Raw genomic sequence first — 26917 nt, forward strand, 5'->3', positions numbered from 1 at the left:
AGGACCCTGGGATCAGGACCTGAGCCAAAGGCAGAGGCTTTAACCCACTGAGCCACTCAGGTGCCCCAAAACTTCTATTCTTAAGCAGTTTAAGTCTTTAATAGTTGAAAGGCTTATGCTAATTTGATTTTGCCAATTATATATAATTGTAAATGATTATATAATATTCTATAACAATAGCATATTTATAAAAATGAGTAATGTAAGTACTTTTCAACATTCTTGACTAGCATTGGATTTGGGTACATTTTAGTGGTGAACATTTCCAGTGCTCGATCATCACATATACTCACCAATCACATATAATCACCAGTGCTCAAGCATCACATATAATCACCAATGGGTAGGTATCCTATGTAGCCTGCGTCGTCTCACATAAACTAGCCCTTACCTATTTACTCCCACCTCTCATTACTCTCTGCCTCCATCGGCCAACCTGTCTCTCACCCTTCCTAAAATCAGCCAAGCTTCTTCCTCCTCAGAGCCTGCGTTCTCTTCCCTTTGCATGGAACCAAGGTCCCCAGGATTTTCCTATGGTGAGCTCCCTCATTCAGTGGCATGTGAGACCATTCTACCTAAAATAGCCGATGTCTGCCATCTCCCCCTCAAACTTGTCACACTCTGTTCTCTAACTTGCTTTATAATTTTATTATTGGCAGCCATCATATTTTATGTTTATTTGTTTACCATCTATCCCTCTCCCCATGAAAATGCTAGCTCCCTGCAGTGTTATCTGTGTTGTGCATTGCTGGCTCCGCTGTCCCCTTAGCGACTGGCACATCATGGAAACTCTACAAGATTTGTTGAGTGCATGAACGATCGCCTGGGGTGGAGTTCACTAGAGGATTTCCCTATGCCTTCTGTTAGACCAAAACTGGGAACACTTTGGATTGCTGGTTAGTCTTCTTACTATGCGTTTTCACGTCTTATCATTTCTTTAAAACACTCTTCCCCCTTAGAGTTTTTATTTCTTCTACTGAAGCCTCATTATGTCACTTGAAGAGGAGGAATGTTCCCTATGGACATGTATTTCATTAACAGAGTATTATCTCACAAAGTAACTAAGAACTTTCAAAAGAAGGGTGATGGTTATAAGAGCCTCTAAATAATTTTGGCTGATTAGGTATCTTAATCCAGTTGCCAGTTAATTGTGTTTGTTTGTGATTAAGAATATGATTTTCACCTACCCCCCACCCCAATCTCCCTGTGTTTGGAGAAAGCCAGTCTTCCTGCGCACTTCATATCTACAGCTAACTCTTTGAAGGTGTTTGCTGAGGGGATGAGACCACAGCTATCACCTGGAGCCAGGAGCTGGGAAGAAGGAATCTCTACCAAGCCACCTGCAGGTTGACTAAGAAAGACCCCTACGCCCACAGCAAACAACAGGGAGATCTGAGGACAGGAACCCCTTCCCCGCCCCCTCTCTTTATGCCCAGGGCACTGTTTCTAGGGAAAAAATGACTCCATAGATGAAATGTTCTCTCTTTTTTTTTTTTTTTAAGATTTTATTTATTTATTTGACAGAGATCACAAGTAGGCAGAGAAGCAGGCAGAAAGAGAGGGGGAAGCTGGCTCCCTGCCAAGGAGAGAGCCCAACACGGCTTGATCCCAGGACTCTGAGATCATGACCCGAACCAAAGGCAGAGGCTTAGCCCACTGAGCCACCCAGGAGCCCCAAAATGAAATGTTCTTTAAAGCACAGCTTTTCAATCTATCTGGGAGAAGGATCAGGTTTTTCCTTCATTCCCAATCTGTCACACACTGATCCTTTCAAAATACAATAAACCTAAATCACTAGAAAAATGAAATAACAAAGTCATGCAAAATACATGTGTGCATTTTTTGTCCTTTGTCCCTGTCCTACAACTTCCGTAGTGCTACGGTTCCTTCCTGCTTACTTGCAGATCTCTACTTGCCTTTCCGGCCAGGTAGGAAAGGGCACAGACCTCAGGAGAGCCTCTCTGGGAAAGCCTGGGGTCTTAAAACAGTAGCCCTTTTATCATTCTTTGCAATTTGGGGTTCCTAGTTCTTCTTTAATTTTTTTAAAGGAGCTATCAAACTGATGATAAAAGTGAAATTAGATGAAAACTTTAATTGCTAATAACCACCAAATCAGCCACCTATTCCTGACATTATTTACTGCTGAACAATGAGGCTGTTTGCATGTGAACACATTCAGCTTCTCTGATTTCGTGTGGGTGTAGGAGAGAAAGGCTGGAAAGCAAACTCCAGCAAAGAGGAAAGGGGGAGTTGGACCTTAGATTAACCTAACCTTGTAATCGTTTTCTTCTGAGTCACAGACTTGAATTCTTTCTCCTGCTGCCAAATTGAAAACCACGTTATTAACTGTACTACTCCTACACATCATCTATATAAATTATTATATTTATATCTACATCTATATATAAATATGTTAATTTATTATATTGTATATACATACATAATAATTATATATACCAGAAGCCAAAACTAAAGGATGCAGTCCTTTACCTAAAGCATTTAGAGCTATAATCTCACAGGTGCCTAAGTGTGCCTCTCCTATAGATGGCATGTAATAACCCCATGACTTGTGAAGTGCTATGCTTCTTTCTAATAAGGTCAGACTTAGGGTGTCTGAGTGGCTCAGTCAATTAGGCATCAGAGTCTTGATTTCAGCTCAGGTCCTAATCTCATAGGTCCTGGGATCAGCAGGGAGTCTGCTTCTCCTCCCTGCCCCCCCCCCATTTCATGTACTGCCTCTCTCTAAAAAAAGTAAATAAAAATAAATTTTTAGAAGTTCAGGCTTTTTGGACAAACTCTTCACACCTTCCCCCACTTATCCTGACTTCTAACTATGTAGTTCACTTGGAAATCTGACTGCTGCAAAGCCCTCCATTTATGACACTGTTACTTTGTTTGTTTTATCACTTTATATTATTACCATACTAAGGCCTTTGTGCAGAGGGTTTGAAATTGTTGATTGATGGAAAATTGCATTTGACCTATTCATCCAAAATTCTTTTCATCCTAAGTTGCAATTAGCTATAGTCCCAAAGATGCTTAAATTGTCTAATCATATTCCCTCCATTTTAAATTTCTTTATAAATAGCTTTCTTGAATTCAAATGATCTTATTCAAATAATCTTCAAATTATCTTGTTTTACTATTTCACATATCAGGAGGTTTTCTCTACGCCAGTCTTCAGCAAATGTCATCAGGGCTTTTAGAGCAAGAACTGTCTGTAAGGAAAAGATCTAAAATTGTGACACTATCAAAATTGTTATACCATAGACTAATACACAAAGGTTAAAAATGATTTCTTTTGTAGATTTATTTTCAGATATAACGGACTCACATAATATACTTAAAATGGTATGTTGGTTCATTTTTTAATTTTTTAAAAGTTTTAAAACTCTAGTTAGTTAACATACAGTGTAATATTAGTGTCAGCTGTACATTACAGTGATTCAACAATTCACTACAATATCCACTGCTTATCACAAATGCACTCCTTAATCTCCGTCACCTATTTCACCCATCCCCCACCCATCTCCCCTCTGGTATGTTGGTTCATTTTTTAAAAGGGGGATAATTGCTTTTAAAGCACATGAATGTGGAAAAGTGCTTTGTTGTTTTGCAAAACATAATAATATTTATACAGCACTTTGCAAAGTATTTTTATTTACATACTTCAAATTAATCTTCAAAATAACCCTACCGGTTAAGTATTCTAACTGCTTCCTTTTTTATTCCCCCCACAAGAGGAAAATGAAGTTCAAAGAGATAAAATGACTCACCCAGAGTCACAAATCTAGGAAGGATTGGATCCTTTGATCCCACAATTTATGCTTTTTTACTGTTCCACACCATTAACATGGCTTCCCACATATAAAGAGCCCAATTCTACCACCTTCTTGTTAGCCTGTGTTATTCTCCCACAGCTGGAAAGACTTTGGTTGCCTTAGATTACTGTGAGCACTCCAGCCTGGCTTGAAGATTGAGGTCAACATGCTTTTCATCCAATATTTTTGCAGTGATACTTTCTATCCATAGACTAATGTGGTAACACAGTATCCTAAATTTAGCTTACCGTCTTGGACTGCAAGGGTAGCATGCTGGAAGCAGTGTCTCCCACCGTCCTCGTCTTGAGGAGGAATACCACGTACATATTAAAAGTAGTGAAGAGTTAATGATATGCAATAGAATTGTTCCAACACAGAGGAAAACCACAACGCATGCTAGCTTAAATATATGGCACCTTGAGTACTATTATTCCTGAAAAACAAACAAACAAAAAAACATATCTTACGTTCTTAGGCCCTGATTGTTTGTAAAATAAGAAAACTTCAGAGGGGACAATCTTCTTTATCTTAACATTTTTTCCATAAAACAGATGTAGCTTTGCCATCTTTGGCCTTTTGCTGAATTATGACTCAAAGTTTTCTTCAGGGACATCCCCTTCTGTGATTCCCATAGAGTCTTCCTCCCAGAAAGAATTAATTATATCTTCCATAACTATTTTTCAGAAATTTACTTGTTTAAGTAATCTCTACCCAACATGGGGCTCAAACTCACAGCTTCAAGATCAAGAATCACAAGCTCCTCCAACTGAGCTCACACAGTGCCCTGCTATTCTCCAAAATTATACTGATAGTGCGGGTCATAGTATATTGCAGTTGGTTATTTTTTTTGTTTGTTTTTTATTTTGGGATTTTTGTTTTTGTGGTGATGGTGGTTGTTTTTTAAATTTTATTTTGGTTATTTTTGTTAAAATTGGACAGCAGTCATATTCCTCTTTATGCCACTTTGACCTCCTTATACCACTTTGGGACACAAAGTAAGGTGCCTAATAAATACTAATTAATTATAATTGCAATTTGATAAGAATGGTGAAAAAGATGTATCTTCTCAGGTTTCTTAAATCCTATTTCTTGTATGTTCAGTTTATTTCAGTTGCTAGAGGTGTAAGCCTTCATGTATTTCTGAACACATACAAAAAGAATCAATTGGTCTGTATCAAATACATTTCCACCACTGACTTAACCCTGGAATTTCAAGTAATACTAAGAAGGTTCAAAATGACAATCCAAATTATTTATAAGCAATCACAGAGCATTCATACATAGATGTAGCATAATTTTTTAAATGTTGTATTGCTGCAGTAACAAGGACTTTGAAACCCTTTAGACATTTGATTAACAAGAGATTAATCTAGATATGGAATAAATGGATTTTTGTACAAGCTTTATTTTAGTAACTCTCCTGTAAGAGTTGAAAATTATTCCCGGATGAAAGTGTTTTCTTCTTATAGTTAGACATTAAACCTTAAAAACACATTATACTGAGTGAAAGAAGCCAGTTACAAAGGACCATATATTGCACGATTCATTTATATGAAACGTAGAGAGTAGGCAAATCCATAGACAGATATTAGATGATCAGTTGCTTAGGGTTGGGGTATTGGAGGAACAGGGAATAAGGGGGTGATGGCTAAAGGTATAGGGTTTCTTGGGGGGTGAAGGAAATATTATAGACTTGATTGAAGTGATAATTGCACAACTCTGAATTTACTTTATACCAGAATGGTATAAAGTATAAAATCACAGAATGGTACCCTTTAAATGGGTGAATGGTATAGTATGTCAATTGTGCCACAATAAAGCTGTTATTTAAAAAATTACAAATCAGAAACAATCTGTAAAAGGCACAGATATTTAAAGTTTTGTTTGAAATTGAAAACTGGTTAGAAGATACCAGTCACTTTGGGTAACACCAATCAGGATATTTCTTCTGTCTTCCTCTCTGCACCCACCCAACAGACACATTTCCACATTAGCAGTAAATGAATTTTTTTTCTCCCACAGTAGTTAATAGGAAAATGTTCTAGCACATAAACTGATTGATTGGTTGATTAATTTTTAAGATTTTATTTATTTATTTGACAGAGAGAGAGATCACAAGTAGGCAGAGAGGCAAGCAGAAGGAGAGGGAAAAACAGTCTCCCTGCTGAGCAGGGAGCCTGATGCAGGGGCTCGATCCCAGGACCCCGAGACCATGACCTGAGCCCAAGGCAGAGGCTTAACACGCTGAGCCAGCCAGGCACCCCAAACTGATTGATTTATGATTACTCATAGGATAATTTTAATATCTGACAAGTTTGATTTTAAACATGATTTATTATTTTATGTCTTATTTTCAACTTGAATTCAGAGATACTTTTTTTTTTAAAGATTTTATTTATTTATTTATTTATTTATTTGAAAGAGACAGTGAGAGAGTGAGAGAGGGCATGAGAGGGGAGAAGGTCAGAGGGAGAAGCAGACTTCCCGGGAAGCTGGGAGCCTGATGCGGGACTCCATCCCTGGACTCTGGGATCATGACCTGAGCCAAGGGCAGTGGCTTAACCAACTGAGTCACCCAGGAACCCCAGAGATACTTTTGAAAGAGCTTTTGCTCAAAGCATTACACAAATCTACCTCAAAATCATAAATGAGGTGTTTTCTCTCTTTCCACCTTCTTGCCAGGAATGGGTAAAATGAGTTTTCACCCTCTCTTACTCAGATTATATGGCAGTTAAAGTATATGGCTAAAATACTGATGAATGCTAAAACAAAAAAAAAAGAGAGAGAGAGAGAGAGAGGTAAGTTTATGGGGTGCTTGGGTGGCTTAGTCAGTTAAGCATCTGCCTTCAGGTCAGGTCATGATCCTGGGGTTCTGGGATTGAGCCCCGTGTCCAGTTCCCTGCTTGGGGGGGTCTGCTTCTCCCTCTTTTTTGCCTGCTGCTCCCCCTGCTTGTGCTCTCTCTCTCTCTCTCTCTCAATCTGGCATAAATAAATAAAATCTTAAAAAAAATTAAAAGATGTTTACCTTAAGTTATTTAATTTATAAGGACACTTTAAAAAATTATTTGAAAATGACACGAGTAATAAATAAGATGGGACTTTTTTTTCTTTTCTTTCTTTCTTTCTTTTTTTTTTTTTTTTTTTTTTGAGAGAGAGAGACAGGGACAGAGAGCCAGTGGGGACGGGCAGAAGGAAAGGGAAAAGCAGACTCCTTGCTGATGAATACAGAGCCAGACTTGGGGCTTGATCCTAGGACCAGGAGATCATTACCTGAGCCAAAGTCAGATGCTTAATGGACTGAGCCACCCTGGCACCCTGATGAGAAAAAAAATTTCAACATACAACCCTTTTCCTTTTCCATAATATGTGTTGATTGTGTATTTTTACCGGGTATTCTCTCACTTGTTCATTTTGGGACTTGATAAAAATATTCCAGAAAAAATTAGCTTAATGTTCAGTGATATTAGATAAGGTTGCCAATTTGAGGAACTTGAAAAATATTTGTATAGGAGAAAATTTTCATCCATAGTCAATATGTTATATTCTTACATAAGAAGATAAAACATTTTTCCAAATGGATTTAAAAGACATATGACAATGTTCTGTGCAAAAAAAAAAAAGCTTTCTTTAGTTTTCTGAGAACTCAAAATGATCAAATAGTTTTTCTGTTCGAATTGAACTGCATACTAACCAGAGGGTTTTCAAATTTGAGCATGAGTGGCAATATTGCTGAGAGTTCTCACTGGGCCCAAGTCCATTGCCGTTTCTTTGCAAAGCAAGACATCGTCGCTGTGGGTCAGGTCGGCTTCATCCTATCACACTGAAGGTTAGCAAATGATTTTCCCAGCTGCTGTTTAAACATCTTATTTGTCCTTCTGGCCTCAAAGAGAAATATCTTTCCAAAATTGATTGTGGTAAGTTTTCTGTTTGTAAACATTTATTGGAACAGACAGTGAGTGTTCATCTACTAGATAACAATAAACCAAAGGCTTACTCTTCAGTTTTGATCTGTGGGGCTTTTTGGTACCAAAACAGGTAGTATAATGCAGTCAGAATGAAGAACTTCTACCCATTTTTCGTTCTTTTAACACCCCACACTTTGGGGGAACTTAGTCACTTTTATTTTTGCCAAGGAAAAAAGGGAGGTTGCAGCCTTATCAAAGAATCAGACTTCCTGGTAGCTTAAATGGATGATTTGCCTGTACTCACTTTAACCAACTCATGATCTTCCCATAAAAATGAAAGTCTGTACTGCTATAGAACCAGATAATTCCTAGCCTAAACTGGAGAACATTACAAATAAAATTTAAGGTCCAGGGAAAAATACATTCCTTTTATGGTCCCCAAACAAAACAAACCAACAAAAACATCTACAATGAAAAATTTGAGTTAGAAATCGTGTCTCTATCATCCTAATTATTCATATGTGCTCAGATACATGCAGCCTCTCCATTGATTTTACGCAGTTAATTGGTGCAGGAGGGTTTAATAATAATCATTATTCTCTAAGCTGATCTGATGACTCAGATTTTTAACCTTATAGTTAATTTCAGAAGACATAGCCTCTTAATGTTGTCAGATAACATATTTAACTAAAATGAGGTGAATATCAGTAGAGCAAAATTCTGTTCTGTAATATCAACTACATTCAGTAATTGTATGTTCTAGTTTATAATCTCAGTTTGAATTCTAACTCATTAGAGGCAGAGAAATTTTCTAGAAGGTCCAAGTCATTGAGTTTTACTTGTAATCAGCTTTACTTGGGGACATTTATTCATTCCACAAATGATCACAAAGTATTCATTAGTAGGAGGTACCCCCCAAATATCTAACAAAATTGTCATCTTTTACCAAAAATCATTAATTCTATTTGAAATAAATGCCTTTCTCTGTGGCAAAAAAAAACACTTGCATTTTTAGAATGTTACCATTTTGACCTACTTTTTACATTGGAATTACTTTCTTAAGTTAGATCAAACACAGACTCTGCCTCAACTAATGGACACGCTGAACCGGCTCCAGAGTTGATTTGTGGGAATCATTATGGACTTCACAAAGTGTTCAAGGTTACTTTTCAATTTGTTTCAGCCAGAATCAATAAATCTCTCACCTGGTTTCTTTGCCGCACGTATTGTACTGGTTAATCATGTATATATTCGGCACAGCACGTTAGACCTAGAGAGAGATTTCGGATGGGAGCCAGATGGTAACTACCGTGCTGTTGAAATGTGAAAACAAAGGAAAACTGCTCCTGTTTATTATTAAGGTGTGATGTGAACTAAGAGCCATAAATAATCTTACTGGCCAGTTTCCAGCACCAAAAGAAAGAAGGAGAAAGAGAGAAGGAGAGGGACAGACAGGGAGAGAGGGAACAAGAGACGAGGGAGGGAAATAGAGGAAATTATCTTATGAAATTGCTTTGTTGAGGAACCTCAACATTTAGAAAATTCTTAATGGGGAGTCACAAGTGCCCAACAAGAAAAAGAGAAATCGTCCTCTACAAATATAGAAGTAAGCTTTCTTATTTACATACACCTCCATAATATTTTAAGAGACAGCATGAAATGCTTTTTAGAGACTACATATTCAAATTTAAATTTATATTGGTGGATATAGAAAAGCTCTGGCGGAGAAAATGTAAAAATACCATCTTTACAGTGACCCCTTCCCTGTGCTATTTCATTCCTCTCTTCTCTGGATTAGCATATTTATATGCAGAACTAAGTTTCAAGATTCAAGCATATGGTGGATGGACGTGGTATGTACGCCAGAGAGGGGCCCAATCAACCTAGTTCTGCCCCACTGAGGCAGGACACAGCTCTGGGCACTAGAACACCTAAGCTCCATCTTGCCCGGTCTCTGCCCCTAACTAGATGTATGGCTTTGGGCTAATCATCTTGTTTCTTCTTTCATAAAATGGGAGGGTTACACAAAAGGACTCTCGAGTGCCTCTCACTTTTCACATCCTAGGGTTCTGTAATTCTCCATATGGCAATGAGATTTCAAAACTCCTACCTCTCTGATGAAGTAGGGAAGTAAAATATTTCTAAACCTACACATTCTAGTGTGCATAAAATCACCTGGGGGTATGGTAGGTTTGAGGTAACTTCCCAGAATCTGCATTTTTACCAAGCAACCAAGGAAATTCTCACCTAGATGGTTCTTAAGACCGGGACTTGGACTTGAAGCCTTGCCTTAGGGATCCTTAAACTTTAAAAGGAAGAAAATGCTGTGAAAATCAACACTGTTTTAAATGAGTTTACCTTGGGGTAACTTTAACATTCTGAATGAAAATAACCTTGTGCTTTTAGGAAATTAACATATATAAAAAACAATCCCAGGAAGAGGGGCAGTAGCCGTAGCTGGGGGACAATTTCTACATTTAAACCACTGGTACTTGTTACTTGCTGTAAAGAATGAATGGAGATAAAGAATTCTAAGAACAATGTCTCTATTTTCAATTTTAGTGGAAATTACTGTAACAAAATAAACATTCAAGCTATAAAGCACTATAATAACCTCACTTTACTAAATATAAAATAATCACTTTGTACGCCTTCATACTATTACGGGTGTTTGGCATTTCTCTTCCGAGTTTTACCCATTTTAAACTTTCATTTTAATCAATCTCACATATTAATAATGGTGAATATAGTATTGACTCGTCCATTCACTTTTTTTTTTAACAACACAGCTGTTTTTGAAATGTGTTTCATGTATCATACAACTCCTTACATAACTTTTAAAATGTAAAATTCAGCGGCTTTTAGTATATTCACAGATAATCAGCGACCATAACCACAATCAATTTTAAAATGCTTTCATCGCCCCTCATTTTTCCCCAGAACTCTGTAGCCCTAGGAGATCACGAACCCATTTTTTGTCCCTATGGTTTTGCCTGTTTGGGACATTTCATATAAATGGAATCATATACTCTGTGGTCTTTTGTGGCTGGTTTCTCTTGCTTAAAAGGTGTTTTCAAGGCCCCCCACCCCGTGTTGGAGTGTGTGTCAATACTTTATTTATTTCTCCGGCCAGTTAATATGATGTTGTATGGTGTGCTACATTTGATTTACCTATTCACCAGTTGATAGACATTCGTTGGTTCTGCTTTGGGACTATTATGAGTAAGGCTGCTATGAACATTTGTAAGCAAGATTTTGTGCAGACTAATATTTTCAGTTCTCTTGGAGTGGAATTGCTAGCCCATGTAGTAACTTTATGTATAACCATTTGAGGAACCGCCAAACTGTTTTCCAAAGTGGCTGCACCATTTTCAAATCTTACCAGCCAATGTTTGAGAGTTCCAATTCCTCCACATCCTCACCAATACTTGCCATTAGCTGTCTTTTGTGATTAGGACCATCTTAGAGGTATGAAGCAGTATCTCATTAGGGTTTTGATTTGCATTTCTCTCATGATTAATGATATTGAGGATCTTTTCCTGTGCTTCCTGTGATTTGCTTATCTGCCTTGGAGAAATGTCTATTCAGACTCTTAAGCCCATTTTGAAATTGGTTGTCTTTTTATTATGGAGTTGCAAGAATTCTTTTTATAGTCTACCTAAAAGTCCCTTATTGGATATATGATTTGCAAATGTTTTTCCCCTGTGTCTTTTCACACTGTTAATGGAGTCCTTGGAAGCATACAAGTTGTTAATTGTGATGTCTATTTTGTATATTTTTTTCATTGGTTGCTTGTGCTTTTGGTGTTACACATTAAAAATTTTTTCCTAATCCAAGATCATGAAGATCTATGCCTGTTTCCTTTTATGGATTTTATGACTCCCTCCTAAGTGAAGCTTGTTTCACTTAGCATAATGCTCTCAAAGTTGATCTATGTTGTAACATGTGTCAGAATTTCCTTCTCTTTTAGGGCTGAATAATATTGTCTTGTATGTACGTACCACATTTTGTTTAGGTGTTTGATCCATTTTTTAGTTAATTATTGCTTTTTATGGTGTGAAGTAGAGTCCAAATTTATTCTTCTCATGTGGAAATCCAGGCTTCTCGGCACAATTTGTGGCCCATTTATTCTAAGCAGTTAAGTAATTGTATTTCAATAACTTTATTATTTCAAACACTTAAGTGTCAGGGGAAAAATGCAGAGGTTGTTTTAAAACATATAGGGCATAATCAGGACACTTCGTATTGTGGGTGACAATAGCATTTCAGGAGAGGTATAAAAAACAAAATATGAAGTTGTTCCATTATTGTTTCTTCCTCATACTCTAAATCATTCTACCTTTTTTCCTTTTACTAATCATCTTTTACTATTGAAAAGTTAACTGTCCCTGCAGGTGCTGCTTTAAGGGAATTGTGAAACTGAATTATACAAACCATAACTTAAAAGACTCAATTATCATCATCATCAAAAATATTTAAATAGAACTGTCATCACGAAGTACGCATATGGACATATAAATGGAAAATGGACATCAACATCTTTTCTAATTCCACTTTAGAGGGAATGTAAGTCACCAAGAATCAATGTATATTTTACAACCAATAGGTGGCGCTAAACATTTAGTCAGGATTTCATTCCTTTTCACGTTGACGGTAATATACAGAACCATAGTCTCCCTCCCACTGGGAAAGAGACGGAGGGGACCTAAAATTTTGGGGAGAAAATGGACTCTTTTCCTCCTAGTCACACTCAACTTGACAGTAAGTGAAAGCGGCTTTCAATGAAACTCATACCAACAAGGACATGTTCTCGGATTTGAGAAGCCCCAATATCCAACAAGAAAAGTCCTTCTTACTGCTATTCAGATAACCCTTCCAGCCAAGGATGTAATCAGACCCTCTGGAATCTACTGAGAAAGACACAGGAAAACTTCAGGGGTGTTTGTCTTTATTTCTTGAAGACTTAAAAGAAGACTAATGTAGGAACAGCAGAGAGAGCTCTACATTTACATTTGACTCCAGGTTAGATAGTTCTAGAACCAAACAAATAATTGAGAACAAGATGGAATTCAACTGCTTATATGTATTTTTTTTTTTTTTAAGATTGTATTTATTTGACAGAGAGAGACACAGCGAGAAAGGGAACACAAGCAAGGGGAGTGGGAGAGGGAGAGGGAGAAGCATGCCTCCCACTGAGCAGGGAACCTGATGTGAGGCTCTATCCCAGAACCCGAGGATCATGATGTGAGCAGAAGGCAGACACTTAACGACTGAGCCACCTGGGCGCCCCAATCGCTTATATGTATTTCCTGTATTATTACAACACTTGTTAATTTGATCACTGGATTAAATGTTATACATATGTTTATGCCTATACAAACGCACGCATCCTATTGATTATTGTTACATTAATACTGGAAAACAAAGTGTTTAAAAACTGACTTTTTACATTAAAAAGCTACACATTACAGCCATATATATATTGGGCAGAATGTTTTGGATCAACTGCGTTTTTATCTATGTTGCCTTAGACCACTGAGGGCTTGTACTTTGTTTCAAACAAGTAAGCCCCATGCTGTCATTTAATCTAACCTACAGAACAGAAATCTAATATGGACGATTAACCCACAAAACAAAACAGCCCTGGACTTTCAACTCATCCCTAGAGTCTGTTCAACTCTTTTTATAAAAGTCTTGACTTTGGATAAACTTGCAATACTATGAGAATTGTTCCTGGGTCCTGACCAAAATGCTGAACCTTTTTAGTTTTAGGACCTCACCTTAGTCCTAGACCAGTCCAGCTTTGGACTGTTTTTGTTTGTTTGTTTGCTTTCAACCTTTTCCTGACTTCTGTGAATGAGAGCAAGCTTTCTTTATCGATATCTCAGTATGTTTGGTGAAGGTAAAAAATCCTGCATTCTTTATTTTGTTACTCCTGAAGTACAACTTATTACCAAGGTAGATGTCCCATCCTCCACTCCCTAACGCCACTCCCCACACACACCATTTGGAATATTCTCAAGCGTAACATCGTAGAGTAGAAGTATCCACTATGTTGACTACCACTGCATGGAAAATACATGGATAGAATCAGCAAAATATTTCCTAATGTTTCCAGGTAATGCAATGCATGAAGTTTCTTCACAACTTTTTTTCCTTCCAGTGAGAAAAGCTAAACATTTAAAATTTCAAATGAATTAAATTCCAATCAAATACACTAAGATTTTCCTGGTTCACTTAAAATTGTATTGGTTCATTTTTAATTTACTCCCACTCATCTTTAGCAAGTTAGGTTTGTTCATTTATTTAGCATTTATAAGGAGCTATTGTCCTTCTGGGCAGGACTCCATTGGACATCAAATATACTTACATTCTTATCATACCCTAGGGAACTACTTGAAGGTAGGAGAGCTTTTGGTACGTGGAATAAATTCTCATGCTTACCTAATAGTGTTTTTCAAAGTAGGGTTCGTAAGTCTTAGGAAACCTCAGGCATTCTTTGAGATCTATGGATATTCTATGCAATATAATAGTTTTTGCTTTTGATTGGTTAAAATTATATGTGTGTGTATGTGTAGATATGTATGTGTATGTATATATATGTATGTGTATGTATATGAGATATATAGATATGTTTATCTCATGAAGATAACCACCTTATAAGCAATCACTGACACTCCCTTTCAGTTTCAGTGTGGTCAGGCTGGATTTGTGTTCATGCACAATGTCACCAAGCAATACTACTTTAAACATAAAGGAAAAAAGAAACTGGGTGGGGCGGCAGGGTAGGGAGCCCTGTGCTTTTCTGCTGGTTGAAATCACACCCCCCATAGGTCTTCAAATAGAATTAAAATGATGCTTAGTAGTTTCTAAATGTCATTTAAACTTTTCCATGTAAAAATACTGCTGGTTTATAGTACATTTTAAAAATAGTCCCATATCAAATAGTTGGCATTTCTTAAAATTGCAATGTCTTTATGTTGATCATTTCTATGTAAATTGTATTTCATGTACCTAACAGGTGTGGTTAGCTAGCATTTCTTGTGCCTGAATCAGAAACTTCCCTGTGGAAATGGCTAGCAGGGAGTATGTTACTAAAATCTGTGCCCAAAATATATCCATTAATTGGAATAAAGTGTGCTACATAATTTTTTATTGGTGGATGTTGTGGTGTTTAAGATACATAGGAATTAGGAGGATTACTTGAGCCTTTTGTTCTATATGAAGAAATTACAGGATTTTTAATTCCTTTTTTCAAGTCTTGGGGCAGTAGAAAGAGGATATAACACATATGCCATACAGTAGTTGAAAAACCCAGAGAGGTCTGGGACAGCACTCTGTAAGCAAACACTAGCATTTCAGTACAAAATAATTTTGATTTTCAGTGGTTTGCTTGTGTATTTTGATTTTAGAATCTCAGGCAAGGGACTGTGGGCCAGCAGAAGGATCCATCCCACTCAGGTGGGCCTCCCATCAACATGCAAGTGCACTTACCACAGAGCAAGCTATCCTTGGTCTGAGGACAGAGAAAGAGAGAGGGTTTCTCTGGGCATAAATTCCAAAGATGCATATTTTTTGAGTGCTAGCTACAGCAATTAAATCTGGCTAATTTAAGGAAAAAAAAAAAAAAGAATGGATTAGAGCAATATGGGTGACTAAAAAAGCCTGAAGGACAAGCTGAACCATCAGAAAGGAGAGACTCTTGGAGAAGCAGAGGAAGCAGGGTTCGTGTGGGAGAACTGGATCTTGTTACTCCAGTCAAGATGGGGAGTCTAGATGAAGGGTTAAGATAGAGGGTGCCAACACCTGCGTTGTAGGTGGAGATGGGGCGATTTCCATCCCTGTCAATAATTCCTGTACCAAGACAATATCCTGTAAGAAGCAACCCAGTTCCTGTGCTTTCCAGATCTCAACAAATAATGCATTATGAGCTCAGGGGGGAAGGAGCCAGTGAGAGAGCAGTAAGTATCACTTATGTACCATAATGTTTAAAAGTCTAGTTTCAGGGGCACTGAGGTGCCTCAGTTGGTTAAGCATCTGCGTTTAGCTCAGGTCATGATCCCAGGGTCCTTCTCCCTCCCTCTGCTACTCCCTTGCTTGTGTGCTCTCACTCTCTCTCAAATAAATAAATAAATAAAATCTCTAAAAAGTAATACAATTTAAAAATATAAGTCTAATATCAAATCTTGATCTGCTGTTTATTGTGTGTGACATTGCACAAATTAGTCTGAGCCTCTGTGTTTATTTATTTTAAAGATTTACTTATCTATGTGGGAGAGAGAGCATTAGTGTGGGCACATGGGGGGAGGGGCTGAAGAGAGACTTTTTTTTTTTTTTTTTGAAGAGAGACTTTTAAAGCAGATTCCCCACTGGGTGCCACACCCAACTCAGGGCTTGATCCCACGACCCTGAGATCATGACCTGAGCTAAAACCAAGAGCCAGATGCTCAACCAACTGATCCACTCAGATGCCCCTGAGCCTCTCCTCTTGAAAACAGTAATAATGGTGCTCACTCCATGTGTTGTAGTGACATTCGCTGTGATGGTGGTGTCAGAGCACCTGGGACCAAGACCCCTGTGGTGCTCACCAACTGTGGTACTTCTCTGCACTTACACTGACCCTAATGTTCACCATGCCAGACTTCAAACTAAACAACTCACTAAACAGGGTAAACCTTCCAGTCATTCTGTTGTATCCTTAGCTACCCTCTTGAGGGAGAGCAGTTCACAAAGGTAAACACAGCAACCACACGAATGAATAGCTCCACATCAAAGCCGCTCCCAGAGAGGTGGTCTGCAGCAGGGGCTGGTTAAAATATCACTAAGAGGCTCTCTGAGGGCACAGTTTCTTTTCATTCTTTCCTTCCTTTCCCCCTTTTCACTTACCTTCCTTCCTTTCTCCCTTCCTTCCTTCTATTCCACTTCCAATGGCTCAGGTGGGTTCCCCAGTGCTGGGAACACTTGGGGTTTAGAAGTATATTCCAGCTATGTTGCAAGATATTGCTAATTAATTCCCTTCCATTGAATATTATTAGTTATTTCACTAAAATTAAATAACCTGGAAAAAGACATATATTTAAATACCTACTCCTATATATTAAAAAAAAATTAAAAACCTACATCACAAGACAAAAAAGAAAATGAGTGTTCTGAAAACATGCAAGTACATCAGGAGAGCAGTGAAATAGGGAAATTCAGTCCAGCCATTTCTCACCAGACTCTCTGCAGCCTTCCCTTATTTCTCAAGAGGGAACACAAGTCGGGAGTTGTAGAGATCCAAATTTGATAAATTTGGTGGATGAAAGAGTTTGGAAGAAGAAAGGAAGAAAAGATGGTCCCAAAATGCTGAATCCTCAAAGAACAGCAATTCCCTCAGCTTCCATGTGTCTTCACCGCCTGCCAGGCATCAGAGGATGGACAGAAAATCCCGATTGCTTTTTCTCCTTGCCTCCTCCGTCTGAATTTGCGGAGGTAGAAGAATCCCATGTTCTCAGTGCAGAGGGTAAAGTGGGACAGGGGAGAGGGGCTTCTTGTCCCTGGAAGGGGCTGGGCTGAGGAGGAGTGGCAGCATGGAATGAGCCAGCTGGCACAGAAAGGAGATCCAAGGTGCAAATGTGCTAGGAAAGTACCCCTGAAAGGGAGCAGTATGATGCTTAAGAAACACTGGCAGCCTCATTATGACATTTACTGTTTTCAGTGGTAAAGGCTACGGTTTTCATCCAAGAAGCCCTTAATTGGAGGTGGCTCTAGTTTCTGAGCATCTCAAATTCCTCCCCATAAAGAGAGGTTTTCTCTATTACTGTGTGATCTACTTTCTCTAAAATAAGCAATCAGATAATCCCCAACCCAACCCAGGCAAATTGCGCTATTCAGCCCCCTGGATAAGAGATTAGTTAGAACAGACCTCTTCTGAACAATCGAAGTAAATCTGAGGAATGTTTAAAGATTTAAGAGGTATAGACTGCCAGACTTTGGCATGGGTGGTGACAGGACCGGTCACTAAAGGACTAAGAAAGGTCACTAAATCTAAGGGATGAACAGGGCTCGCTCCAAGCTGCTCTTGTGGTAGATGCCACGGACTGGGGGGTGGGGGGGGAGGGGCAGTGGATTGAGGCCACAGTCTTGATGCTTCTTGGGGAAAGGAGAGGAATTGGGCTGTCCTGCTGCAGAGAGATGATTATGCTGGGTGCCAGTGAGGGCAGCTGAGTGGGGAGCAGGGAAGTCTACAGAGCCATGACAAACATCCCCTGGCTTAGGAAGACCAGGAGTGTAAAGAGGGAGGCTGGTCTCCGAACGTACTGAGAACACAGGCTGTTTTAGCTCTCTGTTGATTTGTTCTAAGGGCAGCCCAGACAGGGACCGTCCTGTACGAAGGTACTGATGACAGCCAAAAATGAATCAGAATCTGGAAATACAGTATGTCTCGCTGAAACATGTCCAAACCTCAAGAACATTTCTTTTTCTTCAAATGATTCTACCGATTGCATCCTCTCATAGGCCTGGTAACTGCCCTTTGATTAAATTTTTGCACTCTGTGTGTTACGGTCCCACCCAGCCTAGTTTTATTCTCCATAATTCACATGGGTGGGATTTCCCTCAGGTTGCCTCAGATATCCTGAGAGAAGGCCCCAGTTTTTTTATGGATGTTCCCTCAGTAGAACTCCTGGCTAGAATTGGTGAAATTCGGCCTTTGGATACATTGTAACTCTGATATTTATTATAAGAGTGTCAGACTTTAAAAAAAAAAAAAAAAAAGAGTGTCAGACTTTAATTGTATTTATGAAAGGAAAACCAATATGATCGTCATTGAGCAATTCCATAAAATAATTCCCTATATGAAAAAGGGGAGCTTGGGGTTCTGAGCTTTCGAAAGGGATAGTCTCTTAGTCTATGAGAAAAATGATTAAATCCCCAAAATCAATTTGTATATGTAGACCATTTTACCTTTTTTTTTTTTTTTATTTGAAGTATGCTCCATGCCCAGTGTGGAGCCCAACTCGGGACTTGAGCTAATGACCCTGAGATCATGACCTGAGCTGAGATCAAGAGTTTGACACTTGGGGCACCTGGGTGGCTCAATGGGTTAAGCCTCTGCCTTTGGCTCAGGTCATGATCCCAGTGTCCTCTGCTCAGCGGGGAGCCTGCTTCCTTCTCTCTCTGCCTGCCTCTCTGCCTACTTGTGATCTCTGTCTGTCAAATAAATAAAATCTTTTTGAAAAATTTTTTAAAAAAAAGTGTTTGACACTTAACTGACTGGGCCACCCAGGTACTCCTATAGTATCTTACTTTTAACAACGCACCAAGGGGCACCTGTGTGGCTCAGTTGGTTAAGTACCTGTCTTCTGCTCAGGTCATGATCCCAGGGTACTGGGAGGGAGCCCCATGTCCCGCTCCCTGCTCAGTGGGGAATCTCCTTTTCTGTCTTCCATTTGCCCCTCCTCCTCTGCTCTCTCCCCCCTCATGTACTCTCTCTCAGGTTCTCTCTCTCTCTCTCATAAATAGATAAAATCTTTAAAAAAAAAATCTTTTGGGGCTCCTGGGCGGCTCAGTGTGTTAAAGCCTCTGCCTTCAGCTCAGGTCATGATCCCAGGGTCCTAGGATGGATCCCCACATCAGGCTCTCTGCTCGATAGGGAGCCTGCTTCCCCCTCTCTCTCTGCCTGCCTCTCTGCTACCTGTGATCTCTCTGTCAAATATATAAACGAAATCTTTTTAAAAAAATCTTTTACGGCTTTGGAAAGATCTTTAATGACTTTGAGAAGGAACATAATATAATTTACAACTTAAATTAAGAATTTAGAGCAATTAAGCTTCATCTAGTACACATCCAAATATTTTTTTAATTTTTATTTATTTATTTTTTAAACTATTTTATTTATTTATTTATTTATTTATTTGAGTGAGAGAGAGAGAGACAGAGTATGAGCAGGGTGGGGAGAGGTAGAGGTAGAGAGAGAATGAGCCCGATGTGAGCAGGATCCCAAGATCCTGGTATCATGAACTGAGCCAAAGGCAGACATTCAACTGACTGAGCCACCCAGGTGCCCCCAAACATGTTTTTAAGTAGATAGGTTATTAAGCACATGAAGCAATTTCAGTGAATATGCAGGTCTTAATATAATAGTGTATTTTAATTAATTACTCACTTTTCTGACGGATCTAGAACTTTCTTTCAGTATAACTGGCTCATGGTAAGAAATACATAAACTGGCCGACCTCCAACAGGGCTTTCTAATGTGAACTATTTAAATATTTGAACTATGTGCTTAAGTATAGTTATATATAATCAAACTTCAAAATCTTAGTAGAACTCTTAACCAAAAATTTAGTAAGAAATCGAAGAAGAAAGGCTACCATGTACTCTATTTCCTTTCAAAAACAGTTCCTAGATACTGCTGGAGACGAGAGTTTTGAACCTGAATGTTTCCATGGAGACGCTACCACCGTGCACATTCCACAACACACACTCTCTGGAACTCAGACCTGGAAGTGTGATGAACTGAATGGACAAACTGATGCCGCGTTCCCTGGCAACACGGCCCCGGGCATCTTCCAACCAGTTGGCTCTATGAAAGAGATAAGCCATTTCAGCCCAACATATCTGCCAACATTGGAATGCATCCAAAGGAAACATGAAAGACTTCTGACATCAGAAAACATCTGTTGACTTTGGAGCATCCATATCGATGTCAGCCTGCTTTGTGGGGGTAAAAGGAATGTCAAGTATGAAAAAAAAAAATCTAGAGGAAATGGAGATAGAAAATTCCAAATTCTTCTCTTCTGCCATTAATTAGATTAATTTTTCTGTTTTAACTTGGCCTCAGAAACAATTCTAGGATAGTATTTTCAGGGTTCCACTCCCTTAAACACAAACCTGGTTAGAGGTATTTTAAAAGATCAATAGTTACATGACCTCAGTCCCCAAATTTGGCCTAAAGTGGTCATAGCAACCACCAATAATGCATGCTATTATAAGGAAGTAGTCAGTTTTCAAAATGTGTGGTATGTTTATCTAAATATTTTTATATATTATTTGCAACAGGAGGTATTAAGATAAAGGTTCTTAAAATGGCCCTTCATCTGAGTTCAGTAGAGTCAGAAGAAATACATAAGAAGACTTCTGGGGGAAAAAAGACCCCTAAATTTTTATCCTTAATTGTTAGATGAACATAAAGTTAGTGTGCTTCTTTTCAGAGTCCTCTTTCTCTGCCTGGTGGTGTTTCCTGAGGACCTGTCACAGTCTTCACTTCCCCTGTACACAACATCCCTCCTTATCTCATCTACTCCCATGAGTGCTGAGAACTCCCAACCGACCCAGATTCTTTCCTGAGCCCTGAATTGTTGTGTTCAACAGCATGCTAGACACTTACATGTTAGTCTTCCAAAAATGGAACCAAGGCACGCCAAAAACATACTAATGTTCAACAAGATTCCAGGATACAAGACCGATTTTAAAAAACTTGGTTGTATTTCTATACTTAGTTACAAATAATCCTGAAAGGAAATTAACAAAACTATTCCATTCCCAATATCCTCAATGACGATGAGATACTTCGGAATAAATTTAACAAAAGAAGTTCAAGCACAATGAAACCTACAAAATATTGAGAGAAAGCAATTAAATAAATAGAAAGCTAGCCCATGCTCATGGGTGAAAGATTTAATATTACTATGATAGCAATTCTCTCCAAATCAATCTACAGATTCAACATAATCCACTTCAAAGTCCCAACTGATTCATTTACACAAATTTACAAGCTGATCCTAAAATTCGTACGGAGATTCAGAGGATTCAGATAGCCAAAGCAATCTTGAAAAAGATAAACACAGTTGGAGGACTCAACACTTCCCAATTCCAAAACTTTCTAAAGAGTTTCTAAAAGGCTACAGTAAATAAGACTGTGTGGTACTGACATGAGGATAGACATATGGATAAAGAGAATAAACTTGAGAGTCCACAAGTGAACCCATATATTTATGGTTGGTTGATTTTGGACAAAGATGCCAAGATCATTCCATATAGGAAAGAATAGTTTTTTCAACCCATGATTCTGAATACCCACCTGCCAAGAATGAAGTTGAACCTTTTCTTCATACCCTATATAAAAATTAACTCAAAATGGATCAAAAATCTAAATTTAAGAGCTAGATCTATAAAACTTACAGATAAAACATAGGCTTAAATCTTCATGATCTCAGATCGGATGATGGTTTTTTAATGTAGCACCAACACATGCTACAAAAGGAAACAGATGAATTGGACTACATCAAAATTAAAAATTTCTGTGCTTAAAAGGACACAATAAAAAAAGTAAAAAGGCAACCCACTGGATGGGAGAAAATATTTGCAAATCCTATAACTGATAAGGGTCAAAATTCCAAATAAAGACCCCTTATAACTCAATAACAGAAACACAATTCTATTTAAAATAGGCATATGTAGGTTTAAATGTGTTTGTATTCTGGGGTGCCTGGGTCGCTCTGATTTTGGCTCAGGTCATGACCTCAGAGTCCTAGGATCAGAGCCTGCATCTGCGTTGAGCTCCATGCTTAGCTGGGAGTCTGCTTGTCCCTCTCCTTCTCCTTCTGCCTCACCCCCTACTCATGTTCTCTCTTTCTCTTTGAAATGAATAAGTAAAATCTTTTAAAAAATGTGTTTGTATTCCCTGAGAATGTATTCATTTTAGGTTAAAAGCAATTCATGTATATTCTAAATATTAGGCAGGAATCAACCTATAATTTAAAAATTTCCTTGAATAATTCATAAAGTGAATAATTCAAATACTGATAAATGAGAATTGGCAGTACAATACAGTAGTAACTCTATATATTTTAGAAAAAAATTAAAACAAACTCTTGTCAACTTTTTCCCCTTAGAATTTTGTTCTCCGTCTAAAAAATAATAATAATAAGGGGCGCCTGGGTGGCTCAGTGGGTTAAAGCCTCTGCCTTCGGCTCAGGTCATGATCCCAGGGTCCTGGGATCGAGCCTCGCATTGGGTTCTCTGCTCAGCGGGGAGCCTGTCTCCTCCTCTCTCTCTCTGCCTGCCTCTCTGCCTACTTGTGATGTCTGTCTGTCAAATAAATAAATAAAATCTTAAAATAATAATAATAATAATAATAATAATAAAATGGGTATATGACTTGAATACACATTTCTCCAAAGAAGATATACGAATGCCCAAAAAGCACATGAAAATAAGCCCCGTATTATTTGTTATTAGGATGATACAAATCAAAACCACAATCAGATACCAGTTCACAAGTACTAGGATGACTATAATGAAAATGAAAGACAATAGTAAGTGTTGGTGAGGATGTGGGGAAGTCAGGCTTAATTTTACAGCAGCCACTTTGGAAAACAGTCTGGTAGTTCCTTAAAAAGTTAAACAGAGTTACCAGATAACCCAGCAATTCCACTCTATGTAGGCATATACCCAAGAAAATTGAAAATATGTGTCTACACAAAAATTGGTACACCAATGTTCACAGTAGCACTATTCACACTAGCCAAAAAAATGGAAACAACTCAGTGTCCATCAACTAATGAATGACTAGACAAACTGTGGTCTGTCCACACTGTGGAATATTATTCAGCCATAAAAAGACATGAAGGGATGCCTGGGTGGTTCAGTTGGTTGGACGACTGCCTTCGGCTCAGGTCATGATCCCGGAGTCTCGGGATCGAGTCTCGCATCAGGCTCCCAGCTCCATGGGGAATCTGCTTCTCTCTCTAACCTTCTCCTCGCTCATGCTCTTTCTCACTCTCTCTCTCTCAAATAAATAAGTAAAATCTTTTAAAAAAAAAAAAAAAGACATGAAGTACTGATAGATGCCACAATGTGGATGAACCTTGCAAACATGCTAGAGGAAAGAAGTCAGACATAAAGACCATATTTTATTTGAAATATCAAAAATGGGCAAATCTATGGAAACAGAAGGTAGGTTAGTGATGGCCAGAGGCTATGGACATGGGCCAACAGAGTGTGACTGCTAATGGGTTGGGGTTTTTTGGAAAGATGATAAATAATCTGGAATTGATTGTGGAGTTGGTTTGAAAACCTTGTGAATATACTAGAAGCCATGAATTACATATTTTAAAAGGATGAATATTATGGTATATAAATTATACCTCAGTTAAAAAAAAAAATCAAAAGGGAAGGAAGAACTTCCCTAATTCCAAAACTCTTCCTTTTTGTACTTTCTCTGTCTCCAGAAACTCTGAGTCATGTGGACTTCTTTCTTCTCTTTACCCCACATTCCCTCCATCTTTATATCTTTCAAATATCTTGCATCTATCACTTCATCTCCACTCACACTACCCTACTTCATAATGCCTTCGTTTCTTACCCACTGACTGCAGCTGGTCCCCATGCTTCCAATCTTGCCCTTGCCCTGTTCTATGATTTTACCGAGGGGAATGATCTTTCTAATATATGTGCTCACATTTTAAATTAAACCAAGATAACAACTTATCTTGTATCTCCCTTTGAGGCTTTGATTTTTTTATGCACATGGGTGAATATATATGATTCTGGAGACATAACAATGAAAAAGCATGATCCCAGTTTAGGAAACTTGTAGTCTTGTCTAGAGGGAGTCTCCAAAAAGTATGCAGGTGATGAAGATCTAGCTGGGTAAGAGCTGCAAAAAGCACATGATCAGGAAGCCTGTGGGGAGGGAGCAGACACCTCTCAGGATAGTGAATCACCTCTCCGAGCTGATTCTTAGAGAATGAATAGGAATTATTCAAGTACAGGAAAAGAAAGGAAATTCCAGAAAAGGAGGTGCCTTATTCAAGTCTGGGAGTAAGAAAAATCATGGACCTTAGGGAATTCTGAAAAGACGTGGAAAAGCCCATCACCAAGGGTCTTATAAGGCCGCATGCTGGTAGCCAAGTCTCTTGTGAAAATGAAAAATATCAACTCAGACGGATTTCAATGAAAAAGGGCCTGTGTAACTGAAGACTGGGACTAAGTGGTTTGAGCAGGTGTGAATCCAAGTGCTCCCACACGTCTAAGGTCTGTGTGGCTCGGTCTGCTCTGTTGACCCTTCTCTGTTGGCGAGTCTACAGTCCCAAGTCCAGATGACCCCCCGCAGCTCCGGGCTCAGATTCCCCAGGGTACAAACCCAGCAGAAGGAGATCATCATGACCAGTAGCTCCAGAGATTGGTTTTTCACTGGGCTGATGGAGACAAATGTCCAAGCCTGATTCAATCAATCACTGTTCTGGAGGGACCACATTCCCTTGTCCCTCGGCCCTGGAGCTGGCTTAATGAGAGGAGGTGGATCAAAGCAAAGTAAGGGACAGCGTTGGGAGGGAAGTTTCCCCAGCTTCAGTCAGGCACAGTGAGCAGAGCTAGGGGGAATGGGTAACAGATGGGGTAAAATAGCAGTGGCCCCTGAAACCATATGACACTGCTTGTTTCCTTCCAGCGGGCAGTGGGGCCATGGAACTGTGTGCGACAGATGATCCCTAGTGGAGACAGGGAGGGCAGCAGAGGACAAGGACACTGCCTTGGATCAGTTGTATTAATGCAAGTGACATTGTTGCTGAAATTAAAACCCTGTCTCTACAAAAAAGGAATATTTGAGGGGGTGCCTGGGTGGCTCAGTCAGTTAAGCTGCCAACTCTTGCTTTCGGCTCAGGGCATGATCTCAGGGTTGTGAGATGGAGCCCTGTGCCCAGCTCTGCACTCAGCGGGGGGTCTGCTTGAGACTCTTTCTCCCTCTTTCCCTCCCTGCTCCCTGCTCATGCCATTTTTCTCTCTTTCTAATAAATAAATATTAAAGAAATAATACTTGAATGTGAACAATGAGGTGACAGGACACAGGTAAGTGATTAAAAGTGGCAGCTGTGGGGTGGGGGTCTTAGTGAGGAGGGGGAAGTTGAGTATGACCCCAGGTGCAAAGCTTGGACAGCAAATACTGATCATGGACTGGCACCCAGGAACAGAAGCTGCTCTGGACAAGGGGAGAGTGAGTTCTGTGACATCACTGTACCTGCATGACAATCCCGAGTACAGTGGATATGTAGGTACGTAGAGTCCCTATTCTGAAGCTCAGGGCGAGACCCAGGTTTGTGTGGCTCCGGCTGCACATTCATCTGGGATGAGCCCTGCTAAGCAAAGAGATAGAACAATGAGGAATACCTATTCTTGTTTCTTTTTTTTTTTTTCCAATTTATTTATTTTCAGAAAAACAGTATTCATTATTTTTTCAACATACCCAGTGCTCCATGCAAGCTGTGCCCTCTATAATACCCACCACCTGGTACCCCAACCTCCCACCCCCCCGCCACTTCAAACCCCTCAGATTGTTTTTCAGAGTCCATAGTCTCTCATGGTTCATCTCCCCTTCCAATTTACCCAAAAGCACATACCCTCCCCAATGTCCATAACCCTACCCTCCTTCTCCTATTCTTGTTTCTTAAGGAAACTGTGAGTCACAAGGGATGGGGGCTACATCCACAAACAGAAGGCAGCAACAGAGCTCGAGGAAGGGTACCCACAGGAGATCCTGCCCCTGTCTTTGAGTTACCCCAAGAACCAGGGAAGGCTTTCCTCATGAAGAAACCTTGAGACTCAGTCAGAGACAAAATGCTTCAGGAGATGATGAGACTCAGAATAAATTAACTTCTAGATAAGTCATAATATTGTCTGGAAGTCTGTGTTCTCCCTATTCAGTTGGCCTCCTCTAAACAAAGATAACTGGCAGCTGGTTTCTCTCACAGGGGACTGGGAACCAGGACCAGCTACCCAGGACTGAAGTGAGGAGCCCATGGAGTGACTGCAGGTAGGAATGTAGTTAGTGATATCTGAAGGTGTTGGCTTTCTACACAAAGATCCAGCAATGGCTCTGTGGTCTCTCCTCAAGGAATAAGACTGAACATCCCTGGGAGAGAGGGCTCCTCTGACCAAAGACCCTGAAAAGTGAGCCACCACAGGAGCTCACTGAAATCCAACCCTACCTCCTCCTTTCAGTTTTCACAGAAAGCGTAGGGAAAAGATAACAGTTTGAGAGCTTGTCCCTGGTTGGCAGGGGAGCAGAGAGGCCGAGTCTACGCAGGCCAGGCCACTGTGGAAGTACGCTGGAAGGAGATTCTTGTGGGGGGTCCTGTAAAAAGCCAAAGCACTTGATTTAACCCCAGAGCTCCAGTGAATCTTTGTTGTTCTCCATCTCCAAAAAACGCC

Source organism: Neovison vison, chromosome 4, assembly GCF_020171115.1.
Source record: "Neovison vison isolate M4711 chromosome 4, ASM_NN_V1, whole genome shotgun sequence".
Classification (NCBI taxonomy): domain Eukaryota; kingdom Metazoa; phylum Chordata; class Mammalia; order Carnivora; family Mustelidae; genus Neogale; species Neogale vison.